A 19439-nucleotide genomic window follows, 5' to 3' on the forward strand; every position below is an offset into this window, starting at 1 on the left:
ACCACAGGTCAGCTAGGCGTGAATGAAAAATTATTCTGCTGATTTATGAAGTGGAAAATAATAACAGGAACTAGTGTTTAGTAAATTCCATGAATTTTACTGAAATCTTGTCAAAAACCAATATGTGAATCTTTCAAACTGTTATAGCCAAAGGCAAATGTTAGTGGTCTGATTAGTGGACAGTTATCCCAGCAGGCATGTAAAATGTCACAAATGACTTTAACCTGTGTCAGCACTGTCCCTCCACCTGCCTCTCTCTGCACTGAGACACCTCCCTCTTGTATATTGAGGAATGAGATTTGTCCCTCATGTCTTTCCTGAACCCAGGGAGTTGCTCTGGCATCGCCATGACTCACTCTGCAGCTGGGAACCATCTAGAACTTGCACTGTCCTCATTGATGGAGGCCACCCTTCCTTCACATGGGGCCAGCAACAGGAAAGGCTGTTGTTGTTTTTTTCTGCCCAACCTATTTGTTTCCCATAGTGTCACCCTACAAAGCAGTACAGGTATATCATTGTTACTGATTGGCAAACTAACCGAAGGAACTGGGCAGAAAAAGGAGTAGTTTAGTCTAAGAGAGATAGTCCAGGGGCAAAGCACCCAGCAAGTTGAGGGCCTTGCAGTAGTTCCTGCATGAACCCTCCCCAACTCATAACCTGTTGCCCTGTCTGCACCTTTCTGGTGTAATCACTGCTCCTTATGTAATCTCTGAGATGCAAACCTCCACCTTTGTAAACCCTCACCCTTAATCTCAGTGGTCATCCTCCCCTCAAGGGTTAGTAACCCTGAGTCATTCCATCTAGAGCAAATTCCAGAGGTGCTCCAGCTGGGCAGTCCAAAGTGGTGCCGTCTCAGGTAAGCATCATGTCTAGGTCCTCTCTGAGAATTTCCCATCAATGAAGGCTATAGACATTCCTCTTTCTTCAGCTATTATCCTGTGAATGACTGTCAGCCAAGATACACATATCTCTAAAGGACAGACATGCACTCTCAGGGATGGGATAGCCACAGTGTAACTAGAATCACAAAGTGGTAGCCACAAACATGTTTTATTTGGGGCTGCATTTAAAAAGAAGAGAGAGAGCGCGAGAGAATCAGTTTCTGGGGCAGACAGAATAATGGCCTCCTCCAGAACTCCATGTCCTAACCCAGAACCTGGGAATATGCTTATTTCCAAGGCAGAAGGGACTTTGCAGATGTGAATAAGTTAAGGATCTTGAGGTGAGGAGGTTATGCTGGATTACTCAGGCAGGCCCAATGGAATAGCAAGAGTCCATATAAAGGAAAGAAGCAGGCAGGAGAATCAGAGTGAGAGAAAGAGAGGTGATCACAGAAGCAGAGGGTCAGAGACAGAGATGTAAAGATGCTATGCTGCTGGCTTTGAAGGTGGTGGTGGAGGCCACAAGCCAAGAAATGTAGGTGGCATCTAAAAACCAGAGAAGGCAAGGAAATGGATTAGTCTCTAGAGTTTCAGAAGGGAGCATGGCCCAACAACACCCTGATTTCCACCCATGACAAACATCCGACCTCCAAAACTATAAGATGGTAATTTGTATTGTTTAAGGCACGGTCTGTGGTAACTTGTTACATCAGTAGGAGGCTGATACAGTTTCCACCATTTAAAAGCAGAAGTTTTGAGGTTAAAAAAATAAAAAATAAAAAATATTTCAGACTACTCTTAGAAAAAAAAAAAAGTATCTCCACAGAAGGCCTACTTTCCAGGGCAGAATTGGCATAGTAGCCTGTGCCTCTGTTAGTAGGAGAATGGGGTCTGCAGTTCTGTACCACTCCTACCTTCGCTGTGTTCTCAAATGCTGAGGGCGAAGAGCCAGCTACAGATTACTATGGACTTCGCGGTTGCGATTCATGGCTGCCCTCTTCACTCAGTACCCCGTCAACACAAGTGGTCACACTATTCTTCCTCCACCCTTTTACTGACTTGAACAATAGCCTAAATGGCCAGTCATATGAAGTTTAAAAACCTGCCAGTGGAAGGCTTCTGCTTTTATCTTTGCCTCTGAAAGGTATTAGACAGGAAATTGGAATGAACCAGGGATGAGAGGTAAGTGTGTCCACGGGCAAGCGAGAAGGAGGGACAGAATCATCCAGGTAAGTATCACCAGCGTGGCTCCATATGATCCCGGGTTCAGACAGTTTACTTTGACAGTATTATTTCATAGGTCATTTGTAGTAATCACCTACACAAATGAGGATTCTGCAGATTATGATCACTTAAGTCCTGGCTTTTTATTTTTTTTTCAATTTGAGGGAAGAGGGAGCCTAAATTAGATTTTAGCAATGTCTGGTCAGTGATTAATGTATACTATGTTTTATAAAATTATCTTTTAAATCCAGTTAATGTTAGCCAGAATCTGGGTTGTTTTGGCTGAAAAGAAAAGCTTTGGACACAAAACAATCTTCTAATGGTCTTGAAACTAGAAATGCATAATGCTGAATGTACTTAAAGCGTGCCCAAAGTAAAGAATTTCTGCCATGGAAACCACCCGCTCAGCAACTTGACCACTAAAAAATGTTTCCACTGTATAGAGAGAATCTTTGGCCAAGCCAGGAACACCAAAGATGAGCTGTAAATGCCTGCAGTTATACAAAAGGCCATTTTATAAATGGCATTTGGTATTTTTCTTTTCCAGTAACACTGAATATCAAAAGGCAGCATCGACAGTACATTTCCAGAAATCATAATCATTTCCTCAGTTAAATACACCTATTCAGAGCCTTCACCTATTAACAGGCAACTTCACCTGGCTTTATTTTTATAACACCTCTGATGGCTCAACTCTGCAACTGGCCAATCATTGTGGACAGACCAGTTCTATTATTAGATTGGTTTTGAAGAGTAAGCAGTCCAGAATAGTGGCAGAGATTTATTCTCCAAAATTGGCTGTTCCCTCTCAATGTAAACTCTGGTCAAAGAACTATTCTCTCTGGAAATGGATTTGGAAAATGAGGTAGTTTTAAACTGCTTGTGTGAATACATTTTTTTTCTTTCTTTTTTTTTTTGGTTTTTTGTTTTTTGTTTTGCTTCGTTATAGACAGAGTCTTGTTTTTGTCACCCAGGTTGGAGAGCAATGGCCTGATTTCGGCTCACTGCACCTTCTGCCTCCTGGGTTCAAGCGATTCTCCTGCTTCAGCCTCCCTAGTAGCTGGGATTACAGGTGCCCGCCACCACGCCCAGCTAATTTTTGTATTTTTAGTAGAGACATAGTTTCACCATGTTGGCCAGGCTGGTCTTGAACTCCTGACCTCAGGTGATCCACCCGCCTCGGCCTACCAAAGTGCTGGGATTACAGGCATTAGCCACCTCGCGGCCATGAATACATTTTTCCAGGAACTAAGTCACTCTTTTCTCTGTGGTACGTGAAATGTCAATGTGCACCACATGGGTAAGCACATTGTTAACCTATTTGTTTTGGAACCTGAATTAGTGTGCTAGGGCTGTCTTAACAAAGTCTCACAAACTAGGTGGCTTACAAAATAAATTTACTGTCTCTCAGTTCTGAAGGCTAGAAATCCAAGATCAAGATGTTGGCAGGGTTGGTCCCTTCTGAGGGCTCTGAAAGAGAATCTGTTCCATGCCTCTCTCGTGGCTTCTAGTGGTTTGCTGGCAACCATGGGAATACTTTGGTTGCATCACCCTGGTCTCTTTCCAGGGTGAGGAAAGTCAACTTTCCTCCATGTTATACTCTGATCCTGTCCTCTTTTCCTGCTCTATCCCTTGTGACTGCATTTATTCCCTGGCTCCAAGATCACGTTTAGGCAGCTGATTCTGTATAAGTTGCTATTTCTAGCCTTGACTTCTCTACCTAGCTACAAACTCATGTTTCCAGTTGTTTGTATCTGAATGGCAGTAAAACTAAAACTGAAAACATCATCACATTCTCCTTGAGCCATTTTCTCCTATTACATTGTTTCTGTTAATTTATTATTCTTGCATTCAGCCAGGCGTTGTACCCTGTGGTCATCATACATTTTTTTTTCTCTTGTTCTCTTATATCCCGTTTTTCTAGAAATCCTGTTGTCTGTTTCTGATATGTAAATTGTCTGCCTCTGACTTGTTCTAGTCCAAATCCTCATTACTTTTCACCTGGGTGGCTTAAATTGCTCCCTGTTATTTCAGCCTCTCTTTGCTGCATTCTAAACTATTCCCTGTTCATCCACTTTAACCTTCCAAAAGTTCAGCTGAAAAACATAATTGGTTCCCCCATTCTCTATACATTTTAAACTGAGACATAAATTTTAAACTGGTATTTGTAACTGCTATACTGTGGATATACTCTTCTAGTTTTCCTCATCACCTGCCAGTGCTGCACAGGTACCCACTTTGTATCAGTCCGTTCTCACACTGCTGATAAAGACATACTGGAGACTGGGTAATTTATTTTTAAAAAAAGAAGTTGCATTGACTCACAGTTCAGCATGGCTGGGGAGGCCTCAGGAAACTTACAATCATGGCAGAAGGAGAAGCAAACACTTCTTCACATGGCGGCAGCAAGAAGAGCAGAGCAAAGCAGAGGGAAAGTCCCTTATAAAACCATCTGATCTCATGGGAATTCACTATCATGAGAACAGCATGGAGGTAACAGCCCCCATGATTCAATTACCTCCCACTGGGTCCTACCCATAACACACGGGGATACAATTCAAGATGAGATTTGGGTGGGGATACAGCCAAACCACATCACTGTTCTTCGGCCAAACTAGACTACTTTCTTTCTTTCTTTCTTTTTTCTTTCCTTTTTTTTAATTAAAAGTTTCAATAGAACTGGATTATTCCAAACTAAGCATCCTTTAAGGCCAAAGACTGACTTATTCCATATTCTACATGAAGTCGTTTTCTGACAGACTAACAGGATCTGTGATGACTAGTATTTTATTTGATGCTCTTTTATTCCACTTAACATGAGCCCTAATAAAGGAATGGGCTTATGGCATACACTCAACAAATGTAGTAGCTGACAGCCTTTAGCAATAGACCTTGCTTTAGAGTTATTAGCATGCTTATCTTATTCTGTCTGCTAGATTGTAAGCTCCTAGAAAGTGAGGATTCTATTTTATTCATCTCTATAAGCCCTGACAATGGTTTGTTCTGGGCCTCGAATAGACAACCAAGCAAAGACTATTAACTTAAACTAAAAACTGTATTGGAAAATCAACTTAACACACCAAGAAATTGTGTTCCCAGCCTATATGAGCAGAAGGTTGAAATTATTATTTGATCTTAAATATCTTGTTAAATTTGCATTAACCACTGGATTATGTAACTTCATCTTTGAAACGTCATAACACCTCTCTTACAAAAGTTCCATGGGCTGCTAATGGCTGGGGGCTTGGAAAAGAGGGGTGGGAAACAGAAGGAAGCTTCATATGCTTATAAACTCTGTTGAAAGTGGAAAAAGAAAAAAATAATCTTAAATCTTAGTCTCAAGAACATCCCCATAGACAAAATTTGCAAACATAGTTATTTCTATCGCTCTTTAGTACAAGATTTCTTACAAGAGACAAGGCTTAGATTTGCCTCCTAATTATTTAAATTGAACAGTCAGTAATAAATGTTGGTCTTCTTGGGCTTCCCCACAAGCTGACAATGAATCATCCTAGTCTATGTTTCTAATTTATTTTGGAGTCTGAACTCACCTACAGAGGGATGGGAGACTACTTTCTTCAACATGACATCTTTGGTTTCCCCTCAGCTGGTGGGATACATATTCAGTCATAATGATGCTGGGATTTCGAAAAATGTAGAAGAACTTGACACTGTTACAGTTGTCAGAGTACCTTGCTTGAAACAAATGAAATCTAAAAATGTAAGTGAATGAGTATGAAAAATATTCACTATTTGTATCTATGTAGGAGGCATAGGGATCCCTTCCCACAGCAAGCTGCTCTAGCCTAGGATACTTTAAAATGTAATTCAAGTTGTAAAATGTGATAGACATTATTATTTCCAGAAAATATCTACCAAATTATAGATTGAAAATCAATTGTATATAAGTCACTGTTTTGTAGATCCTATTTCAAAATCAAGCCACAACTACATGAAAGAACTTGTCTGGGTCTTCAGAAATGATCCACTATTCAGGATAATTATTGTTTACTGCGAAGGAGAGTCAAAAACCAAACCAGTTCTGAGTATTCAGATCAGCTCAGTGTTTCAGAGGTTAAGCGCCAGAGGCAGGTGTCTAGGCTTACTTAGATCCCAACTGTATCCCCTACTAACTACATTAGCTTTGACAAAGGTATCTAACCTCATTATGCATCAAGTTCTCATCTATCAAATAACGATGAGCATTGCCTTCCTCATAAGCTTACTATGAACATTAAAAGAGACTGTACATAAACGGCCTACTCCAAAGCAGCCACTCAGGCTACTTTAGCTATTTTTATTCATAGCAGTCGGTTACTCTATCAAATTAAGCTAACTGATAACTATGCTTCTTATTTTTATTTTTATTTTTTTGGCACTGAGGTATTTGGATTTCTATGGCTTTTTAAAAACAGCTTTATTGAGATATAATTCACAGACCATATATTTCACCCATTTAAAGTATACAACTTAAAGGCTTTTAGCATGTTCAGAGTTGAGCAGCCATCATCACAATCTAATTTTAGAACATTAAAAAAATTTTTTTGCTTAATAAATTAATGAATCTTTAAATTGTCGTATTATTCCTGCCTTTAAAATTACTGCTAGGTTCTCTGTAAGGATATGTTGAATGAAAGAAACCACTTTATTACTGGAACTGCCAGTATTTTTGAAGTTGGCGAAATGAATAAAATGTAATTAGCATGAGGACAATTCTGGATGAGTTTTGTCTTCCTGGCTGTGTCACAGGAAGTCTAAGACCAATCCAGCTTGTAGAGCAGAGAAAAAGGCACAGAAGTATTATTTTTCAACAGCTGGCTTGTAGGCTGGATAGGCTGCCCTGAGAATAGAATGAGTCTCCTGATTCAAATATATATAATATTTTTTAAAGTCTTGGGGGAGTAGCAAGGGCAACCCTATACTCCTAGGTGGTGTAAAGAGTAGTAATAAAAAGTCACAGTGTGGGAGATCATGGATCTCTTTAAAATTCTGAGGTCTGAAAAAGAACTCTGGATAAAAAGTACCTTAAAGTACATAACTTCACTTTAAGGACAGGGGAGTCTATTGATGTTTATTTCATCCCTAGCTAAGCACAGATTGACTAAGATCAGCTATCCATGACTTGGCATTTGAGGGAGAGGGTTCTATTTAGTGTTAGCTTGGACAGGACACAGAAAGTTAGTACCTGGGCAGGAAATTGAAACCCTCGCAGTGGTATTCCAAGGCCATGGTTCTGAGGTTGAGGTGAGATGGGCTAAAAATGAGATCAAATGGCAAATGAAGGAAAACTGGAACTACTTCACAAACTTGCCCAGGTTGAGCTCTGTTCAAAACACCCACAAACACACATTCACCCACATTCACATTCCTTGGTTCATACACACTGATTGAAAACATATTAGACTGGATTTTTCTTAAATAAATCAATAGGTTCTTAGCAAGCTAAACATGTTTATTGTTAGCAGTCACCAGAAGTTTCTTTGGACTAGTTCAGGCAACAGCTGCATAAATATTTCTCACACTGGCTGCCTGCCCCACTCTACTTCTTTGCAGGAAACACCACATTTTTTTTTCCAGTTTAGTTCACTGGTTGTATCTCATGTGGACTGACTAAAGAATGTTATTTCTAAAACTAGGAGTGTTCCAATATAACTATGACTTCTGGCAACTAAAGAGAGGCCACTAAACGATTTTTTTCCTCCATTTTGCTGATTCCTGTTCATCCTTCAAGACTTAGCTCAGAATATTCAGTATCAAGAAATGAAGACCCATATAAATAAAACTGTAAAGTAACACAAAGATTTGAATAAATGGAAGACATGCTATTTAATGGAAAGAAAAATTAAAAGGTTTGAAGTCAACTTTTCCAAATAACATTCTCTGTACTGCCAATCAAAATCTCAACGAGCTCGTTAGGAATTGACAAAACGATTCTAATGTTCATATAAAAATGAAAATGCTGGCCGGGAGCGGGGGCTCAAGCCTGTAATCCCAGCACTTTGGGAGGCCAAGGCGGGTGGATCACCTGAGGTCAGGAGTTCGAGACCAGCCTGGCCAACATGGCGAAACCCCATCTCTACTAAAAATACAAAAATTAGCTGGATTTTGTGGTGGGTGCCTGTAATCCCAGCTACTCAGGAGGCTGAGACAGGAGAATCACTTGAACCCCGGAGGCAGAAGTTGCGGTGAGCCAAGATTACACCACTGCACTCCAGCCTGGGCTACAGAGTGGGACTCCATCTCTAAATAAATAAACAAATAAATATGCTAAAAGAATGAGGAAAATTTTGAAAAAGAATAAGTACTTGTCCATGCATGTTATAAAGTTAGAATTGGTACTGACCCATGAATTACTAGACTCCAGTGAGTGCAACAATAGTCTAGAAATAGTACCACATATACATGTGAATTTGGTATCCAATAACAGCTACTATTTAGTGGGCTCTTATATATGTCATATATTATTCTAAGCCCTTTACATACACTAATGTATGAATCCTGGGAACAATTCCAAGAGATACATAGTATTTTTATAACTGTTTTATAAATGAGAAAACAGATTCATCCAGTTAGTAAGCCATGGAGCCAGAATTTGATCCAGGCAACCTAACTGCAACACCTATTAATTACTATACAGCATTTTATATCAGCAAAGGAAAAGATTATTCAACATAGGTAACTAATATAAACCCCACCTTATTTTTTATATCACAGCTAATTCTACATGGCTTAATTTTATTTAAATAAAACTGTAAAAGTACCAGGGAAAAATTTTTTAAAGGAACTCTATGTGGAAAGACCTTTTTACAGCCCATTCAAAACTCGAAATCAAAATAGAGAAGACTGAGACCCAATTCATAAATATTTTTAAACCAAAGTTAAAGTCAAATAAGCAAAGAGGTGAAATAGCCATAGTGCATACGACAGACCAACATGAACATCCCCAGCATACAAAGATCGTTTGCCAATCAGATGATGATAAACATGCCTATGAAAAACATGTATAATTCATAAAAGTCAGAAAAATAGGCAAGAAGTATGAAAAGTTTAATCTTACTGTTAAGGAAATGCACATGCAAATAAAAATTCTTTATCAGATTGACAAACATATAATAGATTAACAAAATCTGATGTTGACAAAGGTATAGGAAAATGGTGATTCGAATTGGTACAACTTTTCTGGAATTTTGGCTTTTATGAATCAAAATTTCAAATGTGTGTAATTTATGATCTAGCAATTCTTCCAGAGACCTATCTGTGGAAATCATTGCTCAAGTACCCAAAGCTATAAACACAATGATGTTAATTACAGCATTATCTAAAACAGCAGAAGAAGAGAAAACAATCTAATTGTCCTCTGGCTAAACAAAGGCATAAAGCATGATAAAATACTATATGGCCATGAAAAATTGTAACATGATTTTAAATGTATTGATCTGCAATGATATCCAGGTTATATTGTTGAATGAAAAATTATCAAGATACTGAATAGCATGTGAAGTATGGCCACGTTTTTATAAAATTATCGGTATGCAAACATATATACATGCATGCCTGGAAAGGTTATTCACTAAAATGTCGACAGCAATGATCTTTGTGAAGAGATTTTGGGTGAGTTTTACTCTCTTGTTTATATTTTCATGATTATTTGGAATGCTTGACTGAGCGAAAAAGAAAAAAACCACTACACAAACAGAACAGACACAACTGAAGCATGTCTTCTCCAGGAAGCCTTCTCTAACTCCAGGTTGGTCTGGATATTGCCCTCTAACCTCCCATAGCACCCTATACACATCACCACAGCCCTTCCACATCACCATATAAAGATATTTATTTGTATCCTTTCTCCTTCCTTAAGAAACATCAGTAAATACATCTGATAACCTATTATGTTGTTTTTCCCGTGCTGAACTCAGTGACTGACACATAGCAGGCACCAATGACTCAACCTATTTGGGAACTCAAACTAGCCTCCTCTAAAATTATATATTGTAGGAGGAAGTAGGTGTGAGTTTTACGAGATTAATATGTGTATTTTTTCCCCGGTAGTTTTCATAAGCTAGATAAATTGTGGGGAAATACCAAGTAATGAACTATTTATACAGATCCACCTTTAAGCAAGGTTCAAGGTCCCACTAAATTAACATCCTTCAGAATTCTTATTGGGAGTACTGCTGTTTAAGTTTTGCTTGATACTGACACTAACTTGATACCGGGAATATGTCTGCTTTTCCGAAACTCTCACTTTCTGTATTGGGAAATTAGAAATGAGAATAATTCACCCAGCAACAGGAATGACTGGCGACGAGGAATAGCTAATAGAGTGTTTGCTCGAGGGCTCTATTTTAGGTATGCCTCAGTTCAGCTCCAAATTTTCCAGTGAACTCTGTATTTTGACATTGAAAACCAATGTTTTGGCACTACACTATACTCAGAGACTTTCACAATAAGCTCCTCTTATCAGTTCACCATGTGATGTTTTCCTTTAGCCAGATCACACATTTTATTCTGGGGTTAGCGCTTTTGGACCATAGTTACAGATATGAACTGTGGGTAGAAATGGTCTCTAACTAGTAACTATTATTATTTAGTAACATAAAATATAAAATACATGGAAGGGGAGTAGGCAACATATTGGGGTACCCAGTATGTTACCTACCCAAAGGGTTAAAAGGAACCCCCTAACTGAAATTATTTAAAAGCTGAAAGACCTAACTAAACTCTCTATCCAAACTGTTAATATATTCATAACCATATTTTAAGGGATGGTGTTGGTTTTGTGGTGTTGATGGTTCTATTACTGCTTTTAAAAATTCAAAGATATAATGGTATTAAATGAAATTATAGCTTAACCCCTTGATAGACTAACTAGAGATAAGCACTTGGCGTTATTTCCATCCTTAGGTCTTCAAGTAGTTATCATTAGTTTGTTTCCCTGTGTTTAGAAGGGTGTGATTTTCACATACTCCTCCAGCCAATGAAAACACCAGTTTTCATGAAAACTGTGACTCATAGGCCAGGCGCGGTGGCTCATGCCTGTAATCCCAGCACTTTGGAAGGCCGAGGCGGGCAGATCACGAGGTCAGGAGATCGAGACCATCCTGGCTAACACAGTGAAACCCCATCTCTACTAAAAAATAGAAAAAATTAGCCAGGCATGGTGGCAGGTGCCTGTACTTCCAGCTACTTGGGAGGCTGAGGCAGGAGAATGGCGTGAACCCGGGAGGCGGAGCTTGCAGTGAGCCGAGATCGCGCCACTGCACTCTAGGCTGGGCAACAGAGCCAGACTCCGTCTCAAAAAAAAAAAAAAGGAAACTGTGACTCTTATCTTATAAATGTTGACACTGACAGGTCAATTCATGTCTGAGTATTTGTTTAATCTTTGGAAGTCAAACTTGGAATTTCTACAATGTATTATGTTAAACACGTGTCACCATTTTGAACATAACATATTGCATGAAACTGTTTATAAGACCTGTATGCATTGCTAAACATTTATTTGCTTAAAATCAAAGATCTAAGAGTTTTAAGAACTGCAAAAAAATCAGAGAATATGAATGAAATACTGCCAGGAAAGAGAGAAAAATAAAAGATAATTAGAACTGAGAAGACTAGGCCTGGCGTGGTGGCTCACGCCTGTAATCCCAGCACTTTGGGAGGCCGAGATGGGCAGATCACAAGGTCAGGAGATCGAGACCATCCTGGCTAATACGGTGAAACCCCTTCTCCACTAAAAATACAAAAAAAAAAAAAAAAAAAAAAAAAATGAGCCGGGTGTGGTGGCGGGCACCTATAGTCCCAGCTACTGGGGAGGCTGAGGCAGGAGAATGCCATGAACCCAGGAGGCGGAGCTTGCAGTGAGCCAAGATCGTGCCACTGCACTCCAGCCAGGGTGACAGAGCAAGACTCCGTCTCAAAAAAAAAAAAAAAGAAAGTGAGAAGACTGAAAAAAAAGCATCAGATGCAAATAACCTACAAGCCATAGTCAACACATTTGCACATGATGAAGACAGTATAACATAATTTATAACACATTTTGACATATATTTGTATTTCAATTAACTTCGTTCTAAGACCATACAGTCTCTTCCTTCCTCTTTACGCAAATACACGTTTCACTCTTAAAAGAGGGCAATCTTACAGTCAATTTAATGACCATTAACACATCACAATAATAGACTTCTGAAAAAGTCTGCTTATATCTTCCTAAACCTGTGTTTCCAAATGAATGGTGTAAGTTGTTCTCCCAATAAGTCAATCACTGGGCTCATTAAGATATGTATTTGAGAAGAATGAGCTTGTTAACAAACGTATAGGTAAAAGATTTAGGTAAGGATTAGGATCTGCTGAAGTGACTGATGTTAGCCTGCCTCATCTAATTCTCAATACTACTAATATAGCTCTATTTCTTGATTTAGCAACCAAAACAATGACCCACTGTGAAAGATCAGTGCTTCATCTCACTCGCTGCTTTCTCCCTAATCATTCTCTCAGGTTTTGTTGGTTACTGTATAACTGTTTATTAGTTACCTTTCATTATTTCAAATAATAAGCTTAAATTCTCTTTACTTTTTCACTAATTTTAGGAAGTATCTCAACTTCCTCTCTATAAAGTGAGAACGTATGAATGCTCCACTATCCTTCATTTCTTCTCACCTGTAGCTCCCAGGTTTTGTTAACTATACCATGATTTTTCAATTACTAGTATTTATAACATTTACAGTATACTCTATCTTTGTTTTATGAAGTCTTGGGGTTTTTTTTTTTTCTTTTTTGGTTTTTTAATATAAAATCCTGTGGATTGTTTGTTTTAGAGACAATATCTCCCTTTGTTGCCCAGGATAGGGTGCAAGTGGTGCAATCATAGCTCACTATAGCCTCAAATTCCTGAGCTCAAGTGATCTTTCTGAGTAGTTGGGACTACAGATGCATGTCACCACACAAAGCATATTTGTTTATTTTTTATTTCTTTAGACAGAATCTCCTGTGTTTCCCAGACTGGTCATGAACCCCTGGCCTCAAGCAATCCTCCCACCTCAGCCTTCCATGTAGTTGGGATTGCAGTAGGCATAAGCCACCATACCTGGCAAAGTCTAGTTTATATAAAGGCTTTTAAAATAAAGCCTTGTTTTTAAATACAGTCTTGGTTTTTAAAATAAAGTCTTGGTTTTTTAATAAAGTTTTGTTTTATAGAGTCTTGTCCTTATTTTATTAAGTCTTCTAAGCTTTGTTTACTGGTTGATTCTAAAAGTTAGAAACGAATAGCATATAGAACATTATTATGATGTTGATATTATTCAGTGCAAAATCAAGTATTACGATTAAACCTCAGAAGAAAGAAATGTAATCCTATGTAAGGAAAACTTTGCCACTCAAAGGAAATGATTTAAGAATCAAAGTATCCAGGCACAGTGGCTCACACCTGCAGTCCCAGCACTTTGGGAGGCTGAGTTGGGTGGATCACTTGAGACCAAGAGTTTAAGACCAGCCTGGCCAGCATGGTGAAACTCCATCTCTACTAAAAATACAAAAAAATTAGCCAGACGTGGTGGTGCGTGCCTGTAATCCCAGCTACTTGGGAGACTGAGGGAGGAGAATCTCTTGAACTGACAATCTGGAGGCTGCAGTGAGCTGAGATCATGCCACTGCACTCCAGCCTGAGCCAGAGTAAGACCTTGTCTCCAAAAAAAAAAAAGAAAAATCAAAGTGAACTTAATTTTCTTTTCTTTTACTCCAGTAATTCCTCAGCATCATGCCATATGAAACAGTTTGCTCTGTGGAACATGACTGTCTTGTACAAGTTTTTGTGTTTTTCCTGAAGTTTCTTGTTGCTTTTTTTCCACATTACACAAGAAACATATAAACTCTTCATCATTGCATTAAGGTAGTCCAGCTTCCTTCTCCTTCTATGTCCCCCACCCCCAGTTCAGCTCCTCTGTTTATCTGCTCTCTCTCACTTGATTTCTCAATAGAAAGGTATTTGACATCCTAGAATAATCTTTATGATCTCTTCCTTTTTTTCTCTCATAGTTACTTTGTCTGTTTGCTCTACTTTTAAGCCCAGACTTTTATTAAATGGAGGGAGGGAGGGGCAATCATATTTTTAATTTCCTCTTGTTCTCTTTTTGCATAAAACCATGTACTTTCCTTATAGACACCATTCTTTCATCAATCTCTGAGGACATTAACTAGCGTTTTTAAAATTTTTTCTTCCCTAAATAATCTGTTTTCATTGGTCTATGACTTTCTTTTTTCATCTTAGTCCTATCTGATGCTGTTGATTTTCCCCAGATATCTGGCCATCATTGGTTATCTGCACATACTCATGAGAGAAAGACTAGATTGATGAATTCAAGTAGCTCGTGTGCATTTCCTCTGTTGTTAAGTGGGGTTTTTCTGAACAGATATCACACTGACTAGAAGGATTTCTGTGCTAGTGGGCAAGTCGTGTCACTGGGTAGACTTCTTTAAGATACATGGGCAGAGAGCACAAAGGTAAATCAGGGTTCCACTCCCAACATCAGAACAGGAGGACAGGAGGGTGTGCTCTGGGCGGGCATTGTGGTGGGGCATACCTTCACCAGGAGTACCACCCCCATCCTAACTGTTAACTTTCTTCAGCCATTCAATTGCAAATGTCACCATATCAGTTTCACTGCAAATGTGTTCTGCATGGGTGAACAGGAGCAGCTGTTTTGTATAGATCCTTCTGCCAGCTTCCCTCACTGGTTCTCCTTATCTGTCAATCTAAGCTACTCCGGAAACGATGGCTTGTACTAGTGTTACAGCCTTTTGTACTAGGACTTATGTATCAGTACTCACTCATCTATTAATGCTTTTTTTTTTTTTTTTTTTTTTTGAGACAGAGTCTCGCTCTGTCACCCAGGCTGGAGTGCAGTGGCGCAATCTCAGCTTACTGCAACCTCTGACTCCCGGGTTCAAGAGATTCTCCTGCCTCAGCCTCCTGAGCAGCTGGGACTACAGGTGCATGCCACCACACCTGGCTAATTTTTGTATTTTTTAGTAGAGACAGGGTTTCACCATATTGACGAGGCTAGTCTAGAGCTCCTGACCTCGTGATCCGCACCCCCTAGGCCTCCCAAAGTGCTGGGATTACAGGCATGAGCCACCGTGGCCCTATTAATACTTTTTCATGCCAGAAATTTGTCTTTGATCTGGTGATGATTCCACCCTAGGAATCCTCATTTGCCATAAACAAATAGGCCCCTTAGGATATTAAGCATTTTCTGGCACTTCTCATTAGAAAAAGCTCAGGCCAGGGTTGTGGGATATGGAGGAGAGAAAGCCTTTGGACACAGACAGAAATCGTTTTAGATTCTGTTCTGCTACTTACTAGTTGCACAAGCACATGACGTTTATTCTAAGAATGTTTCCTCATCTATAAAGCACACATAATATATTTTTCACCGAGTTATGGTGAGGACTAAATGAATAAAGTGTTGACAAATAATAGATGTTCAAATGTTAATTCCTTTCCACTGGAGTGTCTTTACATAAATACCTTGGATTTAATAGGTAAGAAGATATGTATCTATTTGGTTAATACATAGTATTAAATAAAATATTAAATCTATCATTGGACATTCTTTTAATTATCTTCACATTAAGCTCAAATATTACTTTAGATAGGACTTAATATGTGACCATGTCCTGCTTATTTGAGATCATTTATTATAAGGTCTTTAAAACATAATTCTTCAAAACATGGATTTCTTTTGAAGTATTTTAGTTACCATAAAATATATCTATTCTCTTATATCTTCAATCTATTTAATTAGATTAACTTCTGTATTATCATCATTACAATTGTATACATTAGTTTAGGACAACCACCAAGTCGATTTTGAACATATTTACTTCAGAAACTTTGCAGTGCACTTTTCTCCCAGTAAAATGCAATAAGGAAAATGTTCAAATAGAAAAATATATACTAACCTACATAGAGGCCAGGATAAAGAACATGAAAAAAAAAAAAGCACCTACTTGTATTGTACTTTGATCTCCCATTTGTCCATTCTTTAGATAAAATACTTGCTCCCTTTTGGAGTTGAAAACAAGTCTCCTTATAAGGAAGAAAAAGTCATTTAACTTTTAAAGTGTGACTAAGTGTACCCAGTTCAGACTTGTGCTAATTGTGTATGTGTTGCCACAAGGTTCTTCTAACTTTTCAACTCTATTCTTGAATTGCTGTCCTATAAAATAAAAATTTCCCGATAGCAAAGATTTTTCTGGAAGGCAGATCAAGAGGAAGATGACATTATAAAAAGAAGGAGCAATACTTAACTGACATTACAGAGTTTGAAGTATCATTTGACAGAGGAAAGTAAAACTCAGCGATCTTTTTCCTTGGCTGAAAAGAATCATGGACTAAATTTATTTTTAATCACAATAAATATTAATATTAGACTAGATAAATTGTGTGTCTATTTTCCTTTGTTCTATGAAAGTTTTAAATTTCTGTATCGACAATCTTAATGCAAATATGACTTTTATTTTAACCTTCCTTAGAATGTGGGAAAAAAATACATAATAGTCAGCAGAGATAGAATCTTGTTGAGGAAACCAAATTATGATATAGAAAGATTTGTTTTCAAAACTTCAGTAAAAACGAACTATAAGAACAAACCCTAAACTGTTCACAGTGGATACTTCTGAGGATTCAGGGAGTGGAATGGGAGAAGTGAATTTTCATTCTTTAAAATTTGGTGCTTCTTTTCTTTTTCCAAACAGGAGTGCACCATCTTTATGATTCTGGCAACTTGAAAGCTTTTTCTTTTTTTTAAACGTCATTATCCTACAGCCCAATAGTGCAAACACATGGAATAAAGGAACTATGTGGTAGAATTCATACTTACATCAGTATGGCAAGTAAGAAATACATAGATCATTTGGCCTAAAGGAACCTCCAATAAAGGATGCTTAATAGCTTAATATTCTTTACCACAAATGTCTGCCCAGTTCTTTCTTGTTCTCCTTACTTTGCAATTCTTGTCCATTCATTCTGCTCTCTTCCCACACTTAGTAGTGAGAGGTGACAGTGTGCTAGCAGCCCTCACTCTCAGCGCCTCCTCGGCCTCGGCATCCACTCTGGCGGCGCTTGAGGAGCCCTTCAGCCCGCCACGGCACCGTGGGAGTCCCTCTCTGGGCTGGCTGAGGCCGGAAACTCCTCCCTCTGCTTCCCAGGAGGTGTGGAGGGAGAGGTGCCGGCGAGAACCGGGGCTGTGCTCTTGGGCCAGTGTGAGTTCCGCCGGGCGTGGGCGTGGGCTCCGCGGGCCCCTCACACGGAGCGGCCAGCTAGGGCCGCCGGCCCAGGGCAGTGAGGGGCTTAGCACCCAGGCCAGTAGCTGCAGAGGTTGCGCCGCGTCCCCTAGTAGTGCCGGCCCGCCAGCGCCACACTCAAATTCTTGCCGGGCCTTAGCTGCCTCCCCGCAGGGCAGGGCTCGGGACCTGCAGCCCGCCATGTCTGAGCTCCCCCCGCTGCGGTGGGCTCCCGCGGCCTGAGTCTCCCCAGAGGGCATGGCCCCCTGCTCGGTGGCGCCCAGTCCTATGGACAGCCCAAGGGCTGAGGAGTGCAGGCACGGCCCGGGACTGGCAGGCAACTCCACCTGCAGCCCTGGTGCAGGATCCACTGGGTGATCCTGGTTCAGGATCCAGCTGGGCTCCTGAACTGGATGGGGACTTGGAGAACTTTTATATCTAGCTGGAGGATTGTATGTGCACCAATCAGCACTCTGTATCTAGCTAACCTAGTGGGGACTTAGAGAACTTTTCCGTCTAGCACTCTGTGTCTAGTTCAAGGATTGTAAATGCACCAATCAGCACTCTGTGTCTAGCTCAGGGTTTGTGAATACACCAATTGATACTCTGTATCTAGCTAACCTGGTGTAGACTTGGAGGACTAGCACTCTGTGATTCTGTGTCTAGCTCAAGGATTGTAAATGCACCAATCAGCACTCTGTGTCTAGTTCAGGGCTTGTAAATACACCAATCAGCACTCAGTGTCTAGCTCAAGGTTTGCAAATACACCAATTGGTACTCTGTATCTAGCTAACCTAGTGGGGACTTGGAGAACTTTTATGTCTACCTAGAGGATTGTAAACAGACCAATCAGCTCTCTGTAAAATGAACCAATCAGCAGGATGTGGGTGGGGTCAGATAAGGGAATAAAAGCAGGCTGCCCGAGACAGCGGCAACCTGCTTGGGTCTTCTTCCGCCCTGTGGAAGGTTTGTTCTTTTGCTCTTTGCAATAAATGCTGCTGCTCACTTTTTGGGTCCATGCTGCCTTTATGAGCTGTAACACTCACTGTGAAGGTCTGCAGCTTCACTCCTGAAGTCAATGAGACCATGGACCCACTGGGAAGAACGAACAACTCCAGACACGCGGCCTTTAAGAGCAGTAACACTCACCACGAAGGTCTGCAGCTTCACTCCTGACAGCGAGACCACGCACCCACCAGAAGGAAGAAGCTCCAGACACATCTGAACGTCTGAAGGAACAAACTCCGGACACACCATCTTTAAGAACTGTAACACTCGCTGCGAGGGTCCGCAGCTTCATTCTTGAAGTTAGTGAGGCCAAGAGCCCACCAATTCCGGACACAGTAGCTTTAATTATATTTCCTTGCTCACAAACAATCCCCTGAGAGAAAAGCTTTTAAAATGGCATGTATTTTGTTTGGCTAGCAAAGTATTTTTAGCACTTCGAAATAAGTTGCCAATATTAAAAAACTTGGAGATCCCAGGCTGGAGGCAGTGGCTCACGCTAGTAATCCCAGCACTTTGGGAGGCCAAGCCGGTCAGATCACGTGACGTCAGGAGTTCGAGACCAGCCAGGCCAACATGGTGAAACCCCATCTCTACTAAAAATACAAAAATTAGATGGGTGTGATGGCGGGGACCTGTAGCCCCAGCTACTCGGGAGTCTGAGGCACAAGAATTGCTTGAACCCAGGAGGTGGAGGTTGCAGTGAGCCCAGATCATGCCACTGCACTCCATCCTGGGTGACAGAGTGAGACTGTCTCAAAAACAAAAAACAAACACAAAAGAATTTGGAGATTCCAGAATCCCCGGCTCCTCTTTGAAGATCAAAAGATCTGACAACACAGGACCCACATTCCAGCATGGCAATGGGGAGTGCTTACAGCTGACCCCTTACCCTCGGTGCACCCTATTACCACTCCAATAGGACTGCCAAGGTCATTGCAATTTAGCATGCCTCTTGCACTTTGTCTTACAGGAAACAGGAAAGTAATTTCTTATTTATACTCTTATTTTCTTAAAGGGTAAGGAAAAATGAAAAAAAAAAAAGCAAGC

This window comes from Macaca nemestrina, chromosome 11 (assembly GCF_043159975.1).
Source record: "Macaca nemestrina isolate mMacNem1 chromosome 11, mMacNem.hap1, whole genome shotgun sequence".
Lineage (NCBI taxonomy): Eukaryota > Metazoa > Chordata > Mammalia > Primates > Cercopithecidae > Macaca > Macaca nemestrina.